Consider the following 19,675-nt stretch of genomic DNA (forward strand, 5'->3'; position numbering starts at 1 on the left):
AGACAAATGTCAACAGCTTATGATGCTCGATCACAGCAATAATCTGATCCTTCCTTTTGTAAGTCACAGACCTGTTGCTAATGGGATTCCAGCTATCAAAGGATTATGATCATCTGGCTCCCTATGCACATCAGTGCTGCTACTTTACACATATTCTTTACCAATTTGACAACTACTTTGTCAGTGGCAGTTAATGTGCCTACTCAGAATCCCTAAAAATATTTAAACTATAAGGAATGTAATGTGATTGATGGTGAAAAATGTAAAATGGATTTGAGGTGTCAGAGTTTTTTTTTCTCTTTAAAGACAGTCTCATCACTGAGAGTATTACTTTGTGGAATGGTTCAGAGGATTACTGTCCATTACACTTCCTCAGTGATGGCAGGAGATTAGTCCAAATGACAGGCAGCGGGAGAGGTAGCAGAAAGGCAGGGGGTCACCGGCAGTCTGGACAATTTATTTCTTGAAGAACCATCTAGTCTTCAGTGCAGGAATAACAGGGTCCTTCATCATGAACATTGCCATGTAACTGAGAAATGATGAGGCTTTCAGATAAAAAAAAAAAGAAGCTCAGAGGAACACACCTGGATTCTTTTCTTTAGTGAACCACTTTCTATTACAGCTTATGATGATGTGTGAGCGTGTATAAGAGGTACTCAATGTCACTGTGTCCTTATCCTGAAAAAAGGTTGTGCTTCGTGTCCTGCCACACTCAAAACACATCCCTTACAGCTGGCCAGAGCTATAATGATGAAGCCAGGCGTGACGGACTAAACTGACCCCTCTCTCATGTGAGTCCTCTCAAGCGACCATTATTGAGCCAATGGTTTCTCCTGCTTGTCTACATATCTGTCCCTTTGCATCTTTTGGATGAATGCAGCAATGACTGAAGGGATGGATAGATGGGGAGCCACAGTATGAAGCTCAATGAGAATTAGGTCATTACCCGGAGCGAGTTCAATAGATGATTAGAAGGAAACGCCAAAAATTGGGCCGGCCCTCCATTTTCCTGATGCCACCGCTGTTAAGCAACATGAGATTCTCCCTCAGATCAAAATTCTCCAGGGTCCTGGGGGTACACACCAGAAATAAATTGTTGTTGTTTTACTTAGCAATTTCCTCTGGGAGAATCTTCAAATGTGTAACAGGTTAGAGCTCAAAAGAAAGACAACTTCTTTGTATGATATTTATTAAAGCTATTTTTTTCAGTTTGAACTACTTCAACTCTTTATTCAGAAACCATCCACAGACATGTTGCCATAGCAACGGTCTCTTTCTTTCAGACATTCCAGGAAGTTGACTGAGTCTGCTTCCTAAGCTGACAGAGTAAGAGGAGGGTATCGACCATATTCTTCTTCCCACAGGACAAACAGTGCAGCTACTTTTTCTGCTGTCTGCTTTAGCTGAACACGCAGAGACTTACAAAGTGATCCCTCACATGGCTTGCGGCATGTTTTTACTTTGCCTACATCGAGTTTCTCTAGGTTCAGTAAGAAGGGTCGGAGTAAATTTTTGCTCCATGATGATTATCTCTGTGCAGATTTCCCCCGGAAAGCTCATGAAATGATACAGCATACTGACTAATATCTTCCCACAAGATACATTTTGTATTTTATGCGTTGGTGGTTGCATTGCTTTGTTGTTTCTAAACTGCAGAGGCATCTCATTAATTTGTAGGAAAAATTTTAACATTTCCTTAATCTTTAGCTGTTTCCCCAATATCTGTGGTACTCATGCAATCGTGAAGAATTAGATCCATCAATAATTTTTTATTCTTTGATAAAATTAGGAAGTAGCCACCAATGAGTGAAAACTAGCATTACATCTATATATACACACAGCCCTAAATGTTATTTTAATGCAATATTTAACATGGTAGCATAACCAAGAAAAGGGGGGCACAGTCTAGCACAAGTCCCAAGTCTGCAAAAATAGGGAGGGTTGTGTCAGGAAGAGCATCCTGTGAAAAATATTTCCCAAATTAAATGTGAATCATAAAAAATGTGATTTTCATATCAGATTGGTTGGGGCTTGGGTTAGCAAGGACTATGTTGCAGAATCATTACCAGATGACTGGCAAAGTACAGCTGCAGTGCTGAGGCAAACTACCAAGAAAATGTGTTTGGTGTCTTCTCTCGACAGCAGATAGAGGACAAGGAGACATGGTGCTGGAATGAAGAAGTACAGGAAAGTATTCAGAGGACAATCTCACCAATGGTATTCGTAAAGTGCTTTTCTACTCTAACCTTTCCAATGAGCACGTTAAAACAAAAACTATAAGCCTGATTCACCTAATCACAGAACTTTTTTCCATAGCCACATTTTGGTGAGACTATAATCACAGAAGACAGTGTGAACTTTTCTTTCGTGTTAATAACAGTATAACGTCTAGGGAATACAAGGCATACTAATTAGAAACTTTTCCTTGTGTACATTATAAAAACCTCTCTTACAGATGCAGGGCAAGTCAGTAATCGGGTTATGCTAATCCATCCCTTCAACAGTGTATCAGAATGCTAAATGAAAGCTTAGTTGAATGACAAAGCTTTGAAATTCACAAATCTGAAGGATTAGATGACTTTCAAGAATTAGACATTTGGAGTGCAAGGATACAGCTTCTGCATATATGGATATCATTTTAGTTTAACAAAAAAAAGAGTATTTTACAAAAAAATACTGATAGCATGGAAAAACAGACAGAAAACCTAGGTGGATTCTAACATCCAGGTGTTACATGGCGTTGCAGCTAATGAGAGCCATAAACTACCCCCATTGTTTAAAAGTGATTACCAGTTCACTGGGGGTTTTTACAGACAGAGAGAGTGAGAGGGACCATGTTCTACATTTCTTTTTTTTTCAGAGCTGTTGATAAAACATGCATCTGTTTTTGGCATTGAGTGTTAAATTGTGACACTTTTAATAAAGCCTTTAAGTTCCTGCATTTATACTGAAGAGCAAAGAAAAGTTAGATGATGCTTGTACTATTGAAAATCACTTTACCCATAAAAGCCACATGGACAGACATGAAAAAGAATGTGTTTGTAAAACTAACAGTAACATCTGAGAACTATAAGACAGACTGTTTCTGCTTTAAAAACAGTTCGTGTTGTCAGAGTAATCATCAGACAAAGATCATTTTACTCCAAACACAAGCTGATTAAGCATCCACAGTATTGAGATGCTAATCTTTAGTATTTGAGATTGCTGAAGCAAGATCATTAAAGAAAAATACCTTTCCATGTCACCGTGCTTTCATTTGAAAATATAAAATGCAATAAGGTTGATCCTTTGCAAGTGACAAATCACATTGTTTTGATGTCATAGTATTTAGAGTACCAAACAAAACATCTTAAAAAAAAAATCTACTTCACTTGAGAGATCTCTAATCTCCAGCAATTAAAATTCTGTACCCTTAGGAAGATCACACATTTTTTGTGGTCTTCTTAAGGGTAGAGAATTCGAAAAGTAGTTTTTAAGGCTTTTTTTTTTTCGAAGTCGAACAGCTGTGGCGTTTGGTCACTTGCCATGTTGAACCTGGAGAAACAAATTATGATGATGTGGGAACAATGCAAACACAAGGATATCTGATCCAGCCCGCAGCACTGAGTTTTGGGACAGCTGGTAAGGATTTGTTTATTTCTGGGGAGTCTGCAAAGTTGTCTTGGTTGATTTCAAATACTCTGTGCGCTTCCCTCGTCAGAAGACAAATTGGGCTCATTGGTCAGATCAATACCGTCCCCAGGTCTCTTAGTGGCTGAAGCGAGAGCCTGCCTCTTTGGGGTGGTTTTTTTTGTTTTTTTTTGATGGAACAGAGGTTGAGAAAGATGAGGCATCAGGTGAAGAAGCAGCAGCGTCCCTCCTCCGGAACAAGCAGAAGCGTTTTTTCTTCTTTTTCAGTTGCTGTTCCACGAGTGGTTTTTTCTCTAGGATGAGGGTTCTCAATTCATTGATTGTTTCTGCATTTTGCATCTCAAGTTTCTTGCATCTTTGCTCCACTTCTTCTAATTTTGCTTGTTTTTCTTCAAGCTTTTCTTAAGTTCTTTAGATGCTGCCTTTTGCACCTGCATTTCAGTGTTTTTGCGCTTTAAGTTGTTAGAAAGTTCTTCAAGCTTTGTGTTTTTTCTCAGCATTTCAGCAATCCTACTCTGCATCTCTGAACATTGTTTTTCCAGTTTTTCCATTGCTACTTTCAGCCCAGTTGTTTTGTCGTTCATTTCAAAATAAAATTCTTGCAGTTTTAGATGGTTCCTCATAAAGTCCTGGGAAATAAGTTTTTCTTCTTTCTGTATTTCTTGCTGTTGCGCTTTCTCTTGAAGTAACTCTTTCATTTTGTGTGCTGTGTCATCAAACCTTTTTTCCAGCACTTTGTATTTTCCCTCCACGTGTTTGAGTTTGTCCTGCGTGCCTTTGTGCTTTATGTCCAATTCCTCCTTCTCATAAAGAATTTCTTTATTTCTTTCCAGCGCTTCATCGAAATTTCCTTGGAGCTCCTGATTCTTTATGTTCATTTGTTGGAGGTCACACTGTAACTCCTCATTAATAGCTTCCCTGTCTTGAAGCTGCTTGGACATTTCTTTCAATTCAGCTTTTTTTTTCTTGATTTTGTTACTCAGGAACAGAATCTGCTCTTGGGCTTGTGTACTGTTGTTAGTTTTTTAGTCCTCTGTGTTCTGAAGATTACGATCCATTTCTTTCTGTCTTTCTTGTAGTTGCTCGTTCTCATGAAGTAACTGTTCATTTCTGTCCAGTGTTTCATCAAGTTTTTGTTTAAGCTCCTGATTCACTGTGAACATTTGTTGGACTTCACAATGTAACTCCCCATTAAGAGTGTCACTGTCTTGAAGCTCTTGGCCATTTCTTTTAATTCAGCTTTGTTTTTCTTGTCTTTGTCCATCAGGTTCATAATCCTCTCCTGGGTTTGACCAAATAAAATTCCCCAGCCCTCATTAATAATCTTTATGTCAGGCTGGCGCTGCTTATTGTTAGTTTGTTGGTCCTCTGTGTTCTGAAGATTACGATCCATTTCTTTCTGTCTTTTTTGTAGTTGCTTGTTCTCCTGAAGTAACTGTTCATTTCTTACCAGTGTTTCTTCATGCCTTTTTTGGAGCACTCTGTATTTTTCCACCATGCCTTTGAGTTTGTTTTCCACGTCTCTTAGCTTTATGTTCAAGTCTTCCTTCTCAAAAAGAATTTCTTCATTTTCTTCCAGCGCTTGATTAAGCTTTTGTTGGAGCTCCTGATTATTTTTGTCCATTTGTCTACAGGAAGGAGAGTCAGTGTGAACTTTTGGTCTTTTCTGGTGTTTTCTCTGAGACATGTCGTGGTCTGTAAACAGTGACTCTGAAAACAACCCAAATGTTTCAAAATACTTCTCGGGCAAACCTTCATTTTCTTCCAGCGCTTGATTACGCTTTCGTTGGAGCCCCTGAATCATTTTTTCCATTTGTGTCAAGAGAGGAGAGTTAGTGTGAACTTTTGGTCTTTTTTGGTGTTTTCTCTGAGACATGTCGTGGTCTGTAAACTGTGACTCTGAAAACAATCCAAATGTTTCAAAATACTTCTCTGGTGAACCTTTGAAAGCTGCGAAAACAACTTCTGCAAATACAAATGCTGCAAAAATACTGACTACAAGCTATGGAAGAAATATAGTATCATCAGAATTCAAGTATTTTTAGACATTGAATTTATGACACTGAATTTTTATTCTCCAAATTTCCCTGCAAAAATATTCACCTGCAAAAATTCACCTGCAAAAAATTCACCTGCAAAAATTCACCTGCAAAAAATTCACCTGCAAAAAATTCACCTGAAAAAAATTCACCTGCAAAAATTCACCTGAAAAAAAATTCACCTGCAAAAATTCACCTGCAAAAATTCAACTGCAAAAGTGATGAACTTTAATGACCCAAGCCAGAGCAATCAGCACCAGATCGAGTCGAGTGGCTCTCAGCCAATTAAATTACGCTGTTTGATCACATGACACCGTTAGCCAGCAGTGTGTCTCCTAAAAGAGAGCTGTTTAAAGGTGAGTGATTAAGTTTTTCTCCTAAATAGAGATCATTACAGAACGCCTAGTCCTACTTAAAATCCCATTTATTATTATTATTTTTTTTATCATCTACTCGAACTAAGGAAAACGTTTGACTAACTCAAAGACAATTTCCACGCCTCCCCTGCCTGACTGCAGAGGCAGTTTTGAATTTAGGAGCGCCAAGATGGCAGCGGCAAACCCTGGCGGCTCTCCGGTGAGTATATATATTTTTTTATCTTCAAGTTTGTCTTTTGAAACCTTAATTTTATTTAAATCCGTTGCTCACGTATAAAGTACACAGACGGGGTCTTTGCTCAACTCGTCTGAGGCGTGTCTCACTAAGCGCTACATGCTAGCATCCTGCTAACCGAGCTACCCTTTACATGCTGTGCTTTAGAAAATAGGATACTCGTTAAAAAAATACTCCGCAGATATTGATAGATAGACGAACACTGCAAATATAATGTTGGAAACGAGAACGGCCTTTGGTGAAGGGGTAAAATACACCATGAATAAAGCCATAGAGTGAATGGCTGCCATGGTTGCAGAACAGCCTGATTTAATGACAAGAATGGGGAAGAGTGAGGTGAAGTGAACCACAGCCACAAAACACGGTCAGACAAGGCGGCAAAAGGGCAGTGATCTGTCCGTCAGTATGAAGTTGGTGTGTGCTTTGGTGAACAAAAACTCCAGACTGGTAGCAGGAAGATGGGAGACTCGTGTTTCACTGGAATAGTGGTGAATTAAAACATCCTTTGTTGGGGACATTTCGGTGTAAATGCATCCATACAGGCAAGACAGAGGCAGACTAGACAGTGAAGAAAACAAGGCAAACATTAGAAATATAAAAACGGAAATATAGGATGAGTCGGGGATGAGTTCCTGCCCCAAGTGGAGGAGTTCAAGTATCTCGGGGTCTTGTTCGCGAGTGATGGGAGAAGGGAGCCGGAGATCGACAGACGGATTGGGGCTGCAGCTGCAGTAATGCGGACGCTGCACCGGTCCGTCGTGGTGAAGAGGGAGCTGAGTGTAAAAGCGAAGCTCTCAATTTACCAGTCGATCTACGTCCCTACCCTCACCTATGGCCACGAGCTGTGGGTAGTGACCGAAAGAACGAGATCGCGGATACAAGCGGCAGAAATGAGCTTCCTCCGAAGGGTGGCTGGCCTCTCCCTTAGAGATAGGGTGAGAAGTTCGGCCATCCGGGAGGGGCTCAGAGTAGAGCAGCTGCTGCTCCACATCGAAAGGAGCCAGCTGAGGTGGTTCGGGCATCTGACAAGGATGCCCCCTGGGCGCCTCCTGGGTGAGGTGTTCCAGGCATGTCCCACCGGGAGGAGGCCCCGGGGCAGACCCAGGACACGCTGGAGAGATTATATCTCTCGGCTGGCCTGGGAACGCCTTGGTATTCCCCCGGATAAGCTGGAGGAGGTGGCTGGGGAGAGGGAGGTCTGGGCCTCTTTGCTTAGGCTGCTGCCCCCGCGACCCGGCCTCGGATAAAGCGGATGAAGATGGATGGATGGAAGTTTGCATAGTTTTTTTGAGTTCTATGAACTAATTATATTTTACAGTGTAACTAAGAAACTTTTGAAAGAAATAGTCTTATAATTGTGTAATTGACTGGTTTGTGAATCGAGTCTGGTTCTAAGGTCTCGCGCCATCCAGGCAGCACACGCAAGGTTGATTGTTGCAGTTATAATTGGTATGGCTGTAATTGACACAGGTAATGATAAGTGTATGAACCATATACTGGGCCTCGCGCAAATATATCTATATGTATATATATATATTTGATTCAGGTATGTTGACCCAGGGTGATATCTAAAACCCACAGGACACCGGCCCTTGAGGCCTGGAGTTCCCCACCCCTGCCTTAGAACTATGGTAAAATGGTAAATGGCCTGTATTTATATAGCGCTTTACTAGGCCCTAAGGACCCCAAAGCGCTTTACATATCCAGTCATCCACCCATTCACACACACATTCACACACTGGTGAGGGCAGCTACATTGTAGCCACAGCCACCCTGGGGCGCACTGACAGAGGCGAGGCTGCTGGACACTGGCGCCACCGGGCCCTCTGACCACCACCAGTAGGCAACGGGTGAAGTGTCTTGCCCAAGGACACAACGACTGAGACTGTTCGAGCCGGGGCTCAAACCAGCAACCTTCCGATTACAAGGCAAACTCCCAACTCTTGAGCCACGATTGCCCCGCTAGACTCGATTGACAAAATTTATAGTAGCGTATTTGTAGGAGAGCTATTCAGTCTTTGCATTCATGTTCTTCTAGTTCCGTGGTCCCCTGGTTCACTATGGCCGAGAACCAAGTGATTCTGCAGATCCACTTTGCCCACAATAAAACCACACAAAAACAGAAATAGATATATATGAAAAGGAAAAAACAAACAAACACACTTGGCTTTCAATTATAAACTTGCAGTTTATTTCTACTGATGGATGTTTTAGGCATCTACAAATACTATGTTAGATTCCCGTGTCACAAAATGTTGGAATTCTGCTTTAATGTAGTCATTTGACTGATGCGATATTCACTCTAGTCTTCCCAAGGGACATTATCTCACACATGACATATTTTAAGTGAAGTAAAAGTCTGATCTATAGTTCAGTCATCTGGCAGTGAGTGCAGATTAAAACAAACACAAAGATTTGCAGCTTCTGTGTAACCCAGGTCCTCTAGGTCTCCTGGTCCTCCTGCAAAATGTCAAACAGAGCTGCTGTGAGTTAACAGACAATGGAAATATCAGGTTCTCTGAGCTACAAGTAACAACCCTGCATCCTCTTTCAGTCTGGCATAGCTGAGGTCACAAATTATTAACAGTCACATACGGTAGATGAATACTGTAGGCAGGTGAGGCACAAGTTGTAAATGTCTGGTATGGTCATAGGGATGGGGGCCGAGGATTACCTAGTGACAATGAAAATATCCTTTATGGTTTTTCCTCCGCAGCAAACATATGGTGGAGTGCAAGTTTTATGAGACACTATACCGAACTGAACGGGCATGGTCCTGCCTTGCTGTTGGCTGTAGACTGAAAAAAAACCCATTACAGTCTGAGAGCGGTCTCTGTAAAAGAATTACGTTTTTTTTTTCTTTTTTCTTTTTCTGGTGGAAATCGAGGCAAAACTTTGTAATAGGTGAAGATAATTTAGTGGAACAACTCAGTGAAATCTGACCTTTTACACAAAGTAGTGAACACTGTGATGACAAAACTTGTTTGGAAGTGTTTCTAAATTGTCAGACTTTCAAAGACTGATACAAAGTGAGGGGACAACACAAGCTGAGATACAAATAAAGCAATCCACTAACAGATAAAACGTGGGAAAAACTCCCCTAAACTAAAGAAAAAATAATTATCAGGTAGAGCACACTGGCTCAGGCGTAGCTCAGATTCTGAATGTGGTCTCAGACTATTGTTGTCATGAAGGTGACAGGATGATGTTCCCTATGTAAATTTCTAATTTTAACGCAAGCCTTTCTACATTGCTAGCACTATACATGCTCGACAATGCATGCAAAAATATTAGAAAATGGTCGAGTAGATGCTTTGAATACACCTGGTACTAATAAAATACTAGACTTTTCACACCAAAACTAAAGCACAAAGTTTGTGACTTTCCCCACAGCGCGACAGAAAACCATGCCTCTAAATTGAAGTCTTACGGTATCCAGATAAGATGGCTATGTTATTTTTAAAAAGTACAAAAGTAATATTGCTTTTTTTCATGTTTTAATAGACATATTTTACATGGTCTACTGGGCCTGGCTTACTTTGGAATCAACCTCAAGTAATCATTAGAGGAAGTGGACTGACATCATTTCAAGTAAGCTCTCACTCTGCAGGCTTACTTGTTCCTAGAGTATTTAAAAGTAGAATGGGAGGGAGAGCCTTCAGTTTTCAGGCCTTTCTTCTGTGGAACCAGCTTCCAGTTTGGATTCGGGAGACAGACACTATCTCTACTTTCAAGATTAGGCTTAAAACTTTCCTTTTTGTTAAAGCATATAGTTAGGGCTGGATCAGGTGACCCTGAATCCTCCCTTAGTCATGCTGCAATAGACGTAGGCTGCCGGGGATTCCCATGATGCATTGAGTTTTTCCTTTCCAGTCATCTTTCTCACTCACTATGTGTTAATAGACCTCTCTGCATTGAATCATATCTGTTATTAACCTCTGTCTTTTATCCTGTCTTCCTTCTCTCATCCCAACCGGTTGCAGCAGATGGCCGCCCCTCCCTTAGCCTGGTTCTGCCGGAGGTTTCTTCCTGTTAAAAGGGAGTTTTTCCTTCCCATTGTCGCCAAAGTGCTTGCTCATAGGGGGTCATATGATAGTTGGGTTTTTCTCTGTATCTATGAAGGGCCTTGAGGCGACTTGTTGTAATTTGGCGCTATATAAATAAAATTGAATTGAATTGAATTAAAACTACCAAGGTTGCCCAACTGTCCACAGGGTTACAACAAATTGGCGGGTATGTGAATGTCTGTATGGAACCACACATAAAGTTCCCAAGCAGACTCTCACATAGACATGCAGACATGGAAACTGTAAAACTGCAATATAAAGCAAACAAATATTATCCATAGCAACGTTACATAATATATCTATTTTTTTAAACACTAAAGTATAACTCGGTGGCACAGATAAAATATGCTATCCAGAAAACTTTAAATACAGCTCTTTGTCTATGATAATCTATTCTATAACTAATAAGTGTTTCTCTCTGAAAATAAGATATTAATCTGGTTTGAAGTGGTGAAACTATCTTGTTTGGGCTTTGTTTGTTGTGTGGTTACCACACGTTTTATTTTACTGTTTGAAAATTTACCCTCAGTTCCAATCTTTTCGTTTTCCTGACACTTGTCCATTGGCTCGCTGACTTCCTCTGTCTCTGGCTTTCATCTGCCTTTCTATGTCCAGACCTAGCGTTATGTTCAGCATGGTAACTTGAGGATGACAGTCTCTCTGGGGGCTCAGTTCTCCGTGCTTGGGTGTTCCACTCTGCTCTGGTTTGATGGATGAAATCTTTTTTTGTGTTCTTTGGCAGGTGTGCTGTGGGTAAATGAGAAAACCACCTGACAAAAAGATAGACATTAAATGAAAAAGCAAATGCTGACATCAGGGAGGAAGTCTCAGGGGTTATCTGATCACGCATAGATGTGAAGTGACCGGAATTTTGAGGTAAACTTAGTAACACAAATAAACAACAGACACAGATTACCCTTAAAATGAGTACACCTGTACAAAGTGGAAAATTTAATAATCATATTCAAGGACACAGTACCTAGTTATTGTGGCCAAATGATGCACAACATATTTTACTGTTAATGGGCACTTGAAGGAGATTCAAATTCAATCGAAACCCTTTCCATCTTTTGGCGAAGCTACTGTCCACTGGCAGTAGGAACTACCACCTGCTTCTCTGTCTCCCTCTCGATTTTACAACTTCCCAGACGCCTTAACGCCCACTCACATCCTGGGCCATCTGACCTCAGGAATTCGCATGATAAGGTGGGGCCAGGTTTCACAATGAACACACCCGAAACTCTGGCTGATTGGGACCCACACCCAGTTTCACACCTTGGCTCAGGCGATTAGAGGATCATCAGGAGGTCCTTTTGTCCCTCTGTGGGGGGATACTCCCACTAGGTTTATATCTGGGACTCTCCACCATTTGACCTTAGAACTGAAGAAGCTTCTCGGATGAGAGGTGAAACGTCTTCAAGCAACTTAAAGAAGTCCAGACGCTTTTCTTTGCAAGCTCCTTTGACTACGATGACCTGGATGACTGAGAACCTTCACAGACATTTTACAACTTAATCCACCTTTTGGATGTGATGCCACCAATTGACTATTGGTTAAGGTTAGAAGTTAGACTTCGCTGTTTGGCTTACTTGGAACAGGATGAGTAGTCCCATGAGGTGATGGGTGAATTTAAATGACAGTTGGAGCAGATGTAATGTTCCCTATGGGATAAATACCAGTAGTGATCATGTGATGGCAGGCTTCCTTAAGTACAACCGAAAAGCTAAAACCAAAAAAGTTGTCAAAAAGTTTCAAAATCAGTTCCAATCAACAATTGTAATTTCTGTATGACTTTGATTATTAAATGTCAGCATGCTAACACTCTGAACATAGCAATCATTACATAAGCCACAGGGCATAGCTCTGTGGTAATTTCCTTGAGTTTTCAAATTTCTTCTACATTTAATGACACAATTCAGTTTTCCCCCAAAGCAGGAGCTAGTTAGTCAGCCTAATGATAAATGAATTTGTGAAAGAATACAAATATAAGTTTAGATGCTTGCTCAGCCGTGATGGAGTTTATTCAGGCTATAAAAACTGGATGACATACGTTTTATGTGCTTACCTTCTGGGAGAAACATGTCATACACTCCAAGTTCATGACGTGTAATTGTAATTTTAGGCAGAGGAAAACTTCAGTGTTCATGTTCTCTTTGACTAAAAGGAACATGAATGATCTTGAAAGATGAGCTGTGGTTGGTGGTTGGGCATGACTCACAGTATACCGTAATCTACCTCTTTATGAATCACACTGTCTGCTAAGTGAATAAAAGCACAGTTTCTGAGGTGAATCTCAGCCAACTTAAGTAGATGGAAAGATGGAAAGTGTCCTATTACCTGCTGAAAGACTGAATGGAGGAAAAGTTGTATTTGTGAATGTCTCTAACCATCTCTGTGGCAATCAGTCTTTAGTTTTTTGTGCTTTCATGGACTTTATTAAAGGTCATTTTTTATGTAGGTCACTTTTATTCTTTATAGACAAAATCTCAAGTAATATAATCTCACTGAAGAATCAAAATGCAAGTTTACATTTTACTGTCATGTTAAGCACGGCCACTGAACCAAACTGATTCCATGGCATTGTCCAGTGTACAAGGACAGCTGTTAAATACTATTTTTATTTCTCTTATATTTCATTTGCATTGTTTTTGACTGGAAACTAATTTCACCAAAAAATCCAACATCATAGTTTGATTAGATCGTGTTAGTTTTCCATTAGCATATTCCATTGTAAATGAAAATGGACACTTGCAAGGAAAAAAAATGTTTATATCAAGCAGTTAAAACAGAGTGCACAGTTTTGTATGTGCACATAAAAAGCTCTTTTCCACTAGTATGTGTTCAGTTTTTAGCATTAGGGTTAGGTGGTAGTACCTGGTACCAAGTACTTTTTTAGTACTTGCTTGGCCAGGGTCTTGGGAAATGTGATGTCAGCAGACCGTATGCCACCGATTGGCTAGTCAGTGGTGTCACTTGATGAGTCACGACAGTGCCTCCTTGACGAAAATCAAAATCGGCATTTTTGAAACCCGGTAACGAAGGAAGTGCCTGCACAAAAAGCAATACAATACAGGGAGTGCAGAATTATTAGGCAAGTTATATTTTTGAGGAATAATTTTATTATTGAACAACAACCATGTTCTCAATGAACCCAAAAAAACTCATTAATATCAAAGCTGAATGTTTTTGGAAGTAGTTTTTAGTTATAGATATTTTAGGGGGATATCTGTGTGTGCAGGTGACTATTACTGTGCATAATTATTAGGCAACTTAACAAAAAACAAATATATACCCATTTCAATTATTTATTTTTACCAGTGAAACCAATATAGCATCTCCACATTCACAAATATACATTTCTGACATTCAAAAACAAAGCAAAAACAAATCAGCGACCAATATAGCCACCTTTCTTTGCAAGGACACTCAAAAGCCTGCCATCCATGGATTCTGTCAGTGTTTTGATCTGTTCACCATCAACATTGCGTGCAGCAGCAACCACAGCCTCCCAGACACTGTTCAGAGAGGTGTACTGTTTTCCCTCCTTGTAAATCTCACGTTTGATGATGGACCACAGGTTCTCAATGGGGTTCAGATCAGGTGAACAAGGAGGCCATGTCATTAGTTTTTCTTCTTTTATACCCTTTCTTGCCAGCCACGCTGTGGAGTACTTGGACGCGTGTGATTGTCCTGCATGAAAATCATGTTTTTCTTGAAGGATGCAGACTTCTTCCTGTACCACTGCTTGAAGAAGGTGTCTTCCAGAAACTGGCAGTAGGACTGGGAGTTGAGCTTGACTCCATCCTCAACCCGAAAAGGCCCCACAAGCTCATCTTTGATGATACCAGCCCAAACCAGTACTCCACCTCCACCTTGCTGGCGTCTGAGTCGGACTGGAGCTCTCTGCCCTTTACCAATCCAGCCACGGGCCCATCCATCTGGCCCATCAAGACTCACTCTCATTTCATCAGTCCATAAAACCTTAGAAAAACCAGTCTTGAGATATTTCTTGGCCCAGTCTTGACGTTTCAGCTTGTGTGTCTTGTTCAGTGGTGGTCGTCTTTCAGCCTTTCTTACCTTGGCCATGTCTCTGAGTATTGCACACCTTGTGCTTTTGGGCACTCCAGTGATGTTGCAGCTCTGAAATATGGCCAAACTGGTGGCAAGTGGCATCTTGGCAGCTGCACGCTTGACTTTTCTCAGTTCATGGGCAGTTATTTTGCGCCTTGGTTTTTCCACACGCTTCTTGCGACCCTGTTGACTATTTTGAATGAAACGCTTAATTGTTCGATGATCACGCTTCAGAAGCTTTGCAATTTTGAGACTGCTGCATCCCTCTGCAAGATATCTCACTATTTTTGACTTTTCTGAGCCTGTCAAGTCCTTCTTTTGACCCATTTTGCCAAAGGAAAGGGCGTTGCCTAATAATTATGCACACCTGATATAGGGTGTTGATGTCATTAGACCACACCCCTTCTCATTACAGAGATGCACATCACCTAATATGCTTAATTGGTAGTAGGCTTTCGAGCCTATACAGCTTGGACTAAGACAACATGCATGAAGAGGATGATGCGGACAAAATACTCATTTGCCTAATAATTCTGCACTCCCTGTAGTCCCAGAATGAGGCACATGCTCCTTTGTTGTGGCATTCATGTTGCATACAAATGACGGCACGGGACTTTCGGCCGATTTGCTATAACAACACGCACGTTAAGTGGTACTTGATTGTAATGGAGCAAATCTGAGTTAAGGCAAGTACGTAGTAGTGGAAAAAGGTTAAGAGTGTGTGGTGCAGACATGATCACTTATGCCTGAACATTATAAAAAAAAAAGGCAAAGGTATATTATATATTATATATATATAAATGTATATTTTATGAAGTAAAGTGATCAAAAGTGGAAATTGAGGAGCACCATTTGAACATCCACAAATGTACATAAGATGTACTGGTTGAACCACAAAGGATGCATAGCCCACCTCCACAAATCTGCATATGATGGCTTCTGAGCTTGACAACAAAGCCAGCATTTTTTTCTGTGCTTACTCTTCTGTGCTTACTCTTCTAAAGCTCCTTGAGGTTGAGAATACAACCCCCATGGGACTAAAGACGAGACAGTTTCTTGTGTCCCAGTAACCTATATTTGTTTATGAAATACTATATTTAGACTAGATTCACTTTCATTTGCAATGTTAATGAGTGGATCAACCCCCACATCACAACAGTCCTTTGCAGATTTGTCTGAGTTGTGTGTAGCATGTGCATTTGTAAAAGAAAAATGTGGCCATACTCAGTGACTTTAGAGTAAAATTGCATAGGTAAATGTTCATAAACCCCATCAGTGCTAGAAAAAAATACATGATACTGTACCATCATAAGATGACAACAGAGACAACGGAAGGTACTCAGGATCACTGAGCATTAGTCAAAAGTAACATAAGTAACTGAGAGCAGCTCTAAATCTTACTTGGACATGTGTTGTGTGGTTCAACAGAGTCAGCAGTGATGTGATAGGTAAAAGCCAAAGGGATAAAGGGAAAAACTACTGAAGTTATTTTTTATTATTCATCCTCATGTATCTTTTCTCCAAGCCACATGTCCTGTGAAGTGCTGAAATACAGTATACAACATCTTCATCTTTTTAGGGAGCATTATTAAGTTGTTCCATTTATTTCTTTGTAAGAAAAGGCAATGAGGGGCGTAATATCTTCAAAAGACAATTTAATTTCTACTGTCAGCAAAGCCAGCATTGAGGTGTCTGTCACAGGAATAACATGCCAATAATCTTCCTTAGAACCTCCCATTCCCTGACCATGTTCAATCAATTTTCAAATTCCCACTGGCTACAGATAAAAACATTTGCCCCAGCCTTTCATTCATTTTAATGAGTTTCTGAGATGTGAGCATCTGTCTCCCTTAATTTCTCCTCCCCACACAGTTAACTTGTTTGGCAGTAAACAGCAAATGCCATTTTCAATACAACTTGATCTCATCTGGTGGCGAGAACAAGGCAAAAAAGCCCCATATTCTCAATATTTGGGTACACATCGAATATGTTGTTTCAGGTCACTATACATTGTATATAGGCAACCTACATTAAATGTATTTCACTATACAGTCTCTAACTTTCACTTTCTGTAGCTCAGGACGTAAAGCAGGTCACCTACTGATCGGAAGGTTGGTGGTTCGATTCCTGGCTCCTCCAATCTGTGTGTCAAGTATCCCTTGGCAAGATACTAACCCCAAGTTGCTCTCCGATGCATCCATTGGAGTATGATTGTGTGTGAATATCGTTAGAAAGCACTCAGGTTAAAGAAAGGGCTGGTGTGATTGGGTGAGTGTGGCAAGTTAAAGAGTGCTTTGAGTACGCCAGGAGAGTAGAAAAGCGCTATATAAGAATCAGTCCATTTACCACTTTCACTAGACTGGAGCAAGCTGCTGTTACAGCTTTTGATGTTTTAAACACATTGTTTTACCAGTACAGTGCGAGACCCAAAGAACCAGTAAGTAGAACATGTTTGTGAAGTATCTTCCCAAATAGATATTCCTGTATGAGGTGATTTTTTAAAATGCAACCACAGAAAGTTATCATGAAGTGGCAGATCAAAGTTACAGAGATGCTGAGGCAAAATTCACAAATCACAGCTTGTATTTCAAGATCATTCATGTTCCGTTTAGTCAAACTCTCGTTAATCATACGCATAATAACCACGAAACTGAAGAAGAGCAATACATTTTTGCATACAACATTCATTTATGTCTATATGTGGAAATGGCTGCGTGTCACATTCTAAAACCAATTAAATGCCATATGTTGGCACCTAGTTGTTGTGCTTTGCCTCTGTTCACGCTCAAAAGGGTTGGACAAGGTCCAAGACTGCTGGGTGGTAAATCTGCATCAGGCCAGAAATCCAGTTTGATTCAAAGTTACTTCCAGATTCTTTGATACCTGTTTGGATTTAGGAAATAAATCTTAAAATCAGAACTTTTTGATTGGTTTTTGAGAACATTTTTCTTATTTCTTACTGTCATGTTCGAGTAAGAAACAGTCTTCCTAAAACTGGAGTCAGAAAACTCAAATGCCATTATTATCTAAAATGCAGTTGTGTAGCATTTGTTTTTCTTGACCTCACTGAGATTGCTGGGAAGTTTCTTTTAAATATCCCCTCTGGACTGGGAGGGTGATAAGGTGGATTATCTCATCCATAGGTTGTTTATTTTGGTGTTATAGTTTGGGGGCTGTTTGGAGATCTTTTATCATTAATGTGAAAATTAGCTTTGGGCCTATGGGATTAAAAAATGTTTGGGAGAGCCAATTGATGTTCCACTGAAATTAGTATTTCTTACAAACACTGTGTATTAGTATTTCCTGATCATTTCAAACCACTTCAAGGTCACTTTAAATCATTCAACTGTAAATTGTAAATTGAAAGTGTGTATTTATTTCTTGCTCTTCTTATATTTATTGTTGTCTTTTTGCACTTACAACCCAGTATCACAGCAAAGAAGCATCAGTAAAGGCCTTTACACACCAAATGTGTAAAATCCTTGCAAGTATTTCATTCATTAAAAATATTTTTTGGACTCACCAATTCTTAATGCAGATGTTAACACTAACTGTGCAATTTTGCTGGACGGATTTGTGTCATTTATTTTTTCAAACAAAGCTCAATTTTCATATCCAAATAAACAGATCTGACCAATCAGGCCACTGCATTTTGCAACAAGTGGGCAAATACTTTCAAACATTCATATCGGTGCTCAATATAAAATGATATGGAAATGGTAAAATAATGCTATTTTAACTCAGGCACACACCTAGATACTGCTTCAGGTTAACCGGTTCTCTGAAATTAGTTCTTTGCCTCCTCAGATGTGGTCCTAACTCTGATAACAAGAGCTCAAATTGCCCCACTGACATCCTGAAATATGTAGGAAAGCATTCATGATACAGAATTTCCCCACAGGGATCAATATAAGTATACATTATTGTTATTATTAGATTCAACTCTTGGATCAAACCATGAAATTCTCCCTGCTGCTGCTTCCCATGAGAATTGGACAAACCAAGAATGTCTGTTTCTGTCTTTCCTTGCTTAGAAACATCAGAACCAACTCATCGTCTCTTGATGTTGACTTTATTTTTTCAAATGCAAAATGTTCAGTGTGTATAGCCATGATGTTACACAACAACTTTGGATCAGAAAGTATTCACAAATTTGTCTCACAACACACTGGTATTGCTCCTCAATAATATTAAAAAAATTTTTCTATGTGCATATTTTACAAATGTGTAGAGGATCTTAAAATACTGGTGAGTTGAAGCTAGTTGTTTGTACACTTGTGTGTGTGATTGTGTGTATGAGTGGGAGAGTGAAATTTGACCTTACCTTCACAATGAAGAACATCAGTATAGGTGTGTAACATGATAGATGCAATCCCCTCACCGCAATGCCTACAGATTAGCCAGGCCTTTTTGACAGCCAGGTTTCTGTTGTAATGACTGTGTGGATTAATGAACCAGTTTAGCCATTCATCACATCAAAGAGAAAAAAGCTCTATGATCCACAGGCCAAGTTACAAAAAGAAATCAAAGCAACAGAAGCGCATCCACATCAATGTGTCAGACGTATAATAATGCAAACCTGATTTAGTTACACAGAATACAGGTTTTTATTGTAGGTTTATAGGACATAATGAAACCTTATCCGCTGATAGTAAAAGATCTTGTTAGTGGCCTAACAAAGCAACAAATTAAAGTTTTTATTCATGAACAGGTAAAAAAAATATTAAGAGCAAGCTGGGGGCAGATACTGTTGCATATTTTAAGCAATACGTTATAGAAAACATTCATAAACCTTTAAATGTTACCCCTCAGATAAGTTTTACAGTTTTTTCTGTTAAAACCTCTTTTATGTAGGTGTTCCAAAATAAATCCAAACAAGAGCTTGATGCAAATCTTACCCAAATACACTCTAGATGTGCCACGGCCCTGGGTCTCCTGACCCAGCGTTTTTAGTTGTTTGTGATTTTTGTATTATTGTACTTGTGTGTGATTTATTCTATGGCTTCTAGTTTTGATCCCTTGCCCTTCATGTCTCTCTGTGTCCCCTCTGTTCTGTGTAATTGTGTCTTTGCAGGTTTGAGTTTCTTGTTTTCTGTCACTCTGCATTGTGCATTATGTTCTCATGGTTGGTCTTTTGTTACTTCCTCTAGTCTAGTTTCTTGTGTTCCAAGCTTAGTATTTCCCTCTGTGTATTTTTGGTTCTTAGACCTCTGCCTTATGGTTTATGTATCTGTGTTACTTAGTTGTGGTCTCCAC

The 19,675-nt window shown here is 39.9% G+C and overlaps 1 protein-coding gene across 22 annotated transcripts in view; it reads left to right on the forward strand.

Moving 5' to 3' along the window:
• Nucleotides 1-5,852: 5,852 nt before the first annotated feature.
• The window catches only part of tncb (tenascin Cb), a 145,349-nt gene continuing 131,526 nt past the window's right edge, over nucleotides 5,853-19,675 (forward strand). For 17 of the 22 annotated variants that reach the window (XM_082554903.1, XM_082554915.1, XM_082554904.1 and 14 more), the window contains exons 1-2: nucleotides 5,853-6,025; nucleotides 6,133-6,245. The gene's annotated coding sequence lies outside the window, so the exon portion shown is untranslated. Of the gene's footprint in view, nucleotides 6,026-6,132; nucleotides 6,246-9,792; nucleotides 9,873-11,003; nucleotides 11,225-19,675 lie in introns of those variants that run through there. The other 5 variants (XM_082554896.1, XM_082554900.1, XM_082554907.1 and 2 more) reach the window with 4 other exon arrangements.

The sequence above is a fragment of the Aulonocara stuartgranti genome, assembly GCF_965226115.1.
Source record: "Aulonocara stuartgranti genome assembly, chromosome: 12".
In the NCBI taxonomy this organism is placed as follows: Eukaryota; Metazoa; Chordata; class Actinopteri; order Cichliformes; family Cichlidae; genus Aulonocara; species Aulonocara stuartgranti.